Genomic DNA, 7,877 nt, shown 5'->3' on the forward strand with positions numbered 1-7,877 from the left:
CTTTGAGAAGATAAACAAAAGTGATAAACCATTAGCCAGACTCATCAGGAAAAAAAGGGAGAAGACTAAATCAAGAGAATTAGAAATGAAAAAGGAGAAGTAACAACTGACACTGAAGAAATACAAAAGATCATGAGAGACTACCACAAGCAACTCTATGCCAATAAAATGGACAACCTGGAAGAAATGGACACATTCTTAGAAATGCACAACCTTACAAGACTGAATCAGGAAGAAATAGAAAATATAAACAGACCAATCACAAGCACTGAAATCGAAATGTGATTTAAAATGTTCCAACAAACAAAAGCCCAGGACCAGATGGCTTCACAGGCGAATTATATCAAACATTTAGAAAAGAGCTAACACCTATCCTTCTCAAACTCTTCCACAATATAGCAGAGGGAGGAACACTCCCAAACTCATTCTACGAGGCCACCATTATCCTGATACCAAAACCAAACAAAGATGTCACAAAAAAAGAAAACTACAGAGAAATATCACTGATGAACATAGATGCAAAAATCCTGAAAAAAATACTAGCAAACAGAATCCAACAGCACATTAAAAGGATCATACACCATGATAAAGTGAGGTTTATCCCAGGAATGCAAGGATTCTTCAATACACGCAAATCAATCAATGCGATACACCATATTAACAAATTGAAGGATCAAAACCTTATGATAACTTCAGTAGATGCAGAAAAAGCTTTTGACAAAATTCAACACCCATTTATGATAAAAGCTCTCCACAAAGTAGGCATAGAGGGAACTTACCTCAACATAATAAAGGCCATATATGACAAACCCACAGCCAACATCATTCTCAATGGTGAAAAACTGAAACCATTACCACTAAGATCAGGAATAAGACAAGGTTGCGCACTCTCACCACTATTATTCAACATAGTTTTGGAAGCTTTAGCCACAGCAATCAGAGATGAAAAGGAAATAAAAGGAATCCAAATCGGAAAAGAAGAAGTAAAGCTGTCACTGTTTGCAGAAGAAATGATATTATACATAGAGTATCCTAAATATGCTACCAGAAAACTACTAGAGCTAATCAATGAATTTGGTAAAGTAGCAGGATACAAAATTAATGCACAGAAATCTCTGGCATTCCTATACACTAATGATGAAAAATCTGAAAGTGAAATCAAGAAAACACTCCCATTTGCCACTGCAACAAAAAGACAAAAATATCTAGGAATAAACCTACCTAAGGAGACAAAAGACCTGTATGCAGAAAATTATAAGACACTGATGAAAGAAATTAAAGATGATACAAATAGATGGAGAGATATACCATGTTCGTGGATTGGAAGAATCGACATTGTGAAAATGATTCTACTACCCAAAGCAATCTATAGATTCAGTGCAATCCCTATCAAACTACCACTGGTATTTTTCACAGAACTAGAACAAAAAATTTTACAATTTGTATGTAAACACAAAAGACCCCGAATAGCCAAAGCAATCTTGAGAACGAAAAACGGAGCTGGAGGAATCAGGCTCCCTGACTTCAGACTATACTACAAAGCTACAGTAATCAAGACAGTATGGTACTGGCACAAAAACAGAAATATAGATCAATAGAACAGGATAGAAAGCCCAGAGATAAACCCATGCACATATGGTCACCTTATTTTTGATAAAGGAGGCAAGAATGTACAAAGGAGAAAAGACAGCCTCTTCAATAATTGGTGCTATAAAACTGGACAGGTACATGTAAAAGTATGAGATTAGAACACTCCCTAACACCATACACAAAAATAAGCTCAAAATGGATTAAAGACCTAAATGTAAGGCCAGAAACTATCAAACTCTTAGAGGAAAACATAGGCAGAACACTGTATGAGATAAGTCACAGAAAGGTCCTTTTTGACCCACCTTCTAGAGAAATGGAAATAAAAACAAATATAAACAAATGGGACCTAATGAAACTTGAAAGCTTTTGCACAGCAAAGGAAACCATAAACAAGACCAAAAGACATCCCTCAGAATGGCAGAAAATATTTGCAAATGAAACAACTGACAAAGGATTAATCTCCAAAATTTATAAGCAGCTCATGCAGCTCAATAACAAAAAACCAAACAACTCAATCCAAAAATGGGCAGAAGACCTAAATAGACATTTCTTCAAAGAAGATATACAGATTGCCAACAAACACATGAAAGAATGCTCAACATCATTAATCATTAGAGAAATGCAAATCAAAACTACAATGAGATATCATCTCACACTGGCCAGAATGGCCATCATCAAAAAATCTAGAAACAATAAATGCTGGAGAGGGTGTGGAGAAAAGGGTACACTCTTGCACTGCTGGTGGGAATGTGAATTGGTACAGCCACTATGGAGAACAGTATGGAGGTTCCTTAAAAAACTACAAATAGAACTACCATATGACCCAGCAATCCCACTACTGGGCATATACCCTGAGAAAACCATAATTCAAAAAGAGTCATGTACCAAAATGTTCATTGCAGCTCTATTTACAATAGCCAGGACATGGAAGCAACCTACATGTCCGTCGACAGACGAATGGATAAAGAAGATGTGGTACATATATACAATGGAATATTACTCATCCATAAAAAGAAACGAAATTGAGTTATTCGTAGTGAGGTGGATGGACTTAGAGTCTGTCACACAGAGTGAAGTAAGTCAGAAAGAGAAAGACAAATACCATATGCTAACACACATATATGGAATATAAGAAAAAAATGCCATGAAGAGCCTAGGGGTAAGACGGGTATAAAGACACAGACCTACTAGAGAATGGACTTGAGGATATGGGGAGGGGGAAGGGTAAGCTGGGACAAAGTGAGAGAGTGGCATGGATGTATATACACTACCAAACGTAAAATAGATAGCTAGTGGGAAGCAGCCACATAGCACAGGGAGATCAGCTCGGTGCTTTGTGACCACCTAGAGGGGTGGGATAGGGAGGGTGGGAGGGAGGGAGATGCAAGAGGGAAGAGATATGGGAACATATGTATATGTATAACTGATTCACTTTGTTATAAAGCAGAAACTAACACACCATTGTAAAGCAATTATACTCCAATAAAGATGTCAAAATAAAAAAATAAAAAAAACCCAGAAAGTTTATATAGGGAAACAGTAGGCATATAATGGTTTGAGGCATCAGATATAGAGCCAGATATTTCTGGCTTCAAATATTGGCTCTGCCATTTCCTTTGGACAAATACCTTCTTTTATTCATTCAACAAATATTCATTGAAATCCTACATTCCAGTGTATCAATTAGTGATAAGTGCTACCTACAAAGAAAAATCCATTAAGCTAAGGATCTAGAGAGTGGGGTAAGTGGAGGGGAGTTGGCTATTTTGTATAGGTCATCAGAGAAGATTTTTCTGGCAAGTTACCATTTCAAAAGGGTAAGCTGTGATAAAGTGAGAGAGTGGCATGGACATATATACACTACCAAAACGTAAAATAGATAGCTAGTGGGAAGCAGCTGCATAGCACAGGGAGATCAGCTAGGTGGTTTGTGACCAGCTAGAAGGGTGGGATAGGGAGGGTGGGAGGGAGGGAGACGCAAGAGGGAAGAGATATGGGAACCTATGTATATGTATAACTGATTCACTTTTTTATAAAGCAGAAACTAACACACCATTGTAAAGCAATTATACTCCAATAAAGATGTAAAAAAAATAAATAAATAAAAGCCCTTTAAGGGAAAAACCAGATTCCAAAGTTTGGGAAAGAATGTTTGTGCAGAGCACAGTGTATCTAGAAAGAGGTCTGAATGGGAGCTGAAGACTGCTGAGGTAGAGGGCGGGGGGGAAGTTTCTCAGATTGAATTAGTCACTCCCATGGAAGAAGGAGTCGCAGACACAATGAGAGATTTGTTCAACTTGAGTAGCACTTCAGCGGCTGAAGCAGTTGAAGGATAAGGTTGGAGTTAGATTTAGAGGAGGAGAGTGACACTTTGGTTTCCCAATTTCAGATATTTGACTTCTAATAGAACGGTTAAATCTGAACCCAGTTTACATAGGCATCAAAGCAAGAGTTTTGGCAAGAGTGCGGGAAAAGTTGTTTTGAAAGGAGAATGAAGATGCCAATAGTTTTCAGAAATTAAAAATTTTTGGTGCGGAGTATAAGGTATTATACATCTTGCACGTGCTGCTTTTTAGTGTGTCGCACTTCCAAATGCAGGGCAAATCAAAAGGGGAAGAAGGGAGGCTCTGTCCTCTGGGACAGATAGCTTGGGTGGAATCCATCACTGCCCTGTGAGAAGAAATTCTTAGTGCACAATGAGTGGCTCTGTACTATCTACCTGTTATATTGTTATTTCAAATAAAAGATTAAAAATTCTTAAGTGACTCAGTGGCTATTATTTATTATGGATTTTAATTGGTTCTCTAATTTATAGATCAGATTTCTGGGTAATTATGGATATAAAAACTTTCTTCGACACTCAATGTATTAGTTTTCCATCGCTTCGATAAAAACATTACCACAAAGTAAATGGCTTAAAACAACACACATTTATTACCTTAGAATTTGGGCAGTCAGGAGTCCAAGATGTGAATCACTGGGCTAAAATCAAGATGTTGCCGGGGCTCCAATCCTTCCAGATGCTCTAAGGGGACAGTGTGTCTCCTTGCCTTTCCCAGCTTCTAAAGGCTGCCCACATTCCTTGGCTTATGGCTTCATTCCTCTACCTTCAAGGCCAGCAGTGCTCTGCAGAGTCCTCACTTGGCCATGTCTGGTTCTCCTTATGCAACCCTCTTCTACTTTTAAGAACCATGGTGAGACTGGGCCAAGATCATCTCCCTATTTTAAGGTCAGCTGATTATCAACCTTAATTCCCATTTGTCTCCTGACAATATATTCACAGGTTCCAAGCATTAGAATGTGGACATCTTCGTGGGGCCCTTACTCTTGCTACCACAGAGTAGTAGAAGGTAATGGAAAACAATCACAACAACAAAAAGCAGAATGATTCAGGACTCAGACCCTTGGGGGATAGCTTTAGTCCCCCCACCAGGTAAAAAACCTAAAGCGCCTGAGGTTTTAAGTAAGGATGAAGTAAAGTTGCAATTGGTAATTGAAGAACTAAAACCTGGAGACCAATTACAGAAACAAGGGCTATAGTAGTTTTGCATATTTTCTCTATGTTTATTATATACCTGTGTCTATTTGTATTTACTCACCGTTCTCTTTTTCTCTACCCTGCTTCCTATTTTTAATTTTATATACAAGTTATTGGAAGTTAACTTTACAACTTAGTCTTTAAAGGTAACAACAGAATATTCAATGACTGCCTGACTGAATTTGAGGAATAATTAATAGATCGCATGATGGATGCAATGACTTGGGACTGAGTCATCTAACTTGGGGGAACAGTGGAACACCTAAAAGGATTGGTGTATCTGTTAGGTAGAAATGTGGAGTTGTTTTGCTGCTGTATGAGAGTTCAAATGTATGTAGGGGTGCATAGGGAAGCTGAGTAACCAAAGAGATGGGCCATGCCAGTTACCAGTGTACTGCTTCTCAGCTCCAAATTTACCCTTCAGTACATGCTCTGTGACAGTGGACAGAATTCCTTTAGGCATTTCTCCTTTACACCAAGCACAAGTTGAGTTTTCTCAGTAGAGGGTGCGAGAGGTACATTGCAAGTGGAAAGGGTTCTCTTGCCATTTCCAGTTGTTGAGGTGGGTTAGCAGTGTGAGCTGTGATGGTGAGAAACATCTAGTGGTGCAGTAATCCAGCTGTGGAATCAAAATATGTGATTCCTGAGACGTCACAGTTCTGGCCTGGCCTGGCCTGGAGATGACTTTCCTGCTGCCATCTCCACCTGGACACCATGTGCCCTTGACTCCCTTTGATCATGTGCTTTTCCCAGGTTTGGATCCCACAGCCCTTCCACACACTGCAGGCTTCCTGCCACATCAACACCCTCAGTCCCTCTGCATGACTGCGTTCCTGGCCATTGGCTATAGCCCTCCTTGTGCCCTGGAGGGTTAGCAGTGGAGACTCCGCTCCCTCTGTGTGCCTGTGCATCCGTGCCCTGGCTGAGGCTTGTCTGCATCCTGACTGCACTCCACCTGCACTCCAGTGACCACAGACCATGGTGGCTCAGGCCAACCAGCAAACTTCTCTGCCATCCAGTAGGCTGTAAGTACATCTTCAACAAGTTCTGAACCCCAGCTCTGGAAACTGGGGCCCCTTTCCAAATTTGTTCTGGGATACTCTCCCTCAACCCTAGGATATAATATAGATTTTTCTTACATTCTACAGTTACTCTTATCATAGGTTAATAATTATTTATATTGAACTTCTCCTGTTTAAATAACTGTATTTTCTATTTCCTGATTGGACACAGTCTGATAACAGAGGCTGAGCATGTGAGATGTTCTACTCTAATATTCCAGTTAAGCCCAAAGATTGTAATGTGATACCCTTTGTTTTAATTTTATTTAGTGTTGCTTTTTTGGTGTAAAGTAGTATAAAGAATGCTGACTGCAGAACCATAATATTCCAGCAGCTGGTGCGACCTCCAGCAAGAGATGGCTAGGATATCAAGCAAGCACTTCTTTTGTTTGTTTGTTTTTGTTTTGTACATTTGTTTTATTTTATTTTTAAATTTTATTGAAGTATAGTTGATTTACAATGTTGTCTTAATTTCTTCTGTACAGCAAAGTCACTCAGTTTATATATTTATATATATATATTCTTTTTCATATTCTTTTCCATTATGATTTGTCACAGAATACTGAATATAGTTCCCTGTGATATACAGTATGACCTTGTTATTTATCCATCCTATATATAATAGTTTGCCTCTGCTAATCCCAAACTCCCATTCCTCCCCTTCTTATTTTCATGCCTCATCTGCTAAGTAGACAACAGTAAGGACCACTAGATAGTGTTATGGGGTGATTGCAGTTCAGACAGATTCATGCATGTCAGTGGCAGGGACCTTGGGCCAGAACATCACTCTCTAGCATGTACATTCATCCATCTTCTGTCCAACTGGTTATAGTTCTGCTCTCTATGTTGACCCCGCCCAGTAAAAATATTTCAAAATAGAAGTCTTAGCAAAGTATGTTTCTGTAATGGAGAGTGGATTATTTCCCCCACTGAAAATTTCGGTGGCCGGCCAGAAGCACTGGTACCGTGACTTCCAGGTGACCCTGATCACCTCTTTGTTTTGGTGGCGATGCATGAGTGGTACAAGAAGGTTCACACCTGGCACCAGGAGCTGGGCATCACGTGCAGGGGGGCAACAGCACTGTGTCCATGCAGGACAAGGTGGAGTTCTAGCCCCTCCCCCAACAGCCACCCCCCCATCCCAGGATCAGCCATTGTCCTGAAACTCAGAAATTAATCAGAAATTAATCAGCTACTCTAATCAAAAAAAAAAAAACATCTGGGGACTTCCATGGTGGTCCAGTGGGTAAGACTCTGCGCTCCCAATGCAGGGGGCCTGGGTTTGATCCCTGATGGGGGAACTAGATCACGCGTGCATGCTGCAACTAAGAGTCCACATGCTGCAAAGAAGATCCCAGGTGCTGCAACTGAGACACGGTACAGCCAAAATAAATAAATAAATAAATATTTATAAAAAATCTGAAAGTTTCATATCTGAGATTAACACTAGCTGGGCTACTCTTTCAAATGTAATGTGTTTTGTGTGTGTGTGTGTGTGTATACACATGTATATACATATTATACATATATGCATATATTTATTTATATACATAGAGTTTTTTTTAAGGAATTGGCTAATGCAAGTTGGGGCTGGCATGTCTGAATTCTGTATAGCAGGCTGGCCAACTGGAAACTGAGGCAGGAGTGAATCTTGCAGTTTTGAGTCTGAAATGCAAAGAGCAAACTGG

This window comes from Aethalodelphis obliquidens, unplaced genomic scaffold (genome assembly GCF_003676395.1).
Source record: "Aethalodelphis obliquidens isolate GAN/ISIS:26980383/991018 unplaced genomic scaffold, ASM367639v1 scaffold115, whole genome shotgun sequence".
NCBI lineage: Eukaryota > Metazoa > Chordata > Mammalia > Artiodactyla > Delphinidae > Aethalodelphis > Aethalodelphis obliquidens.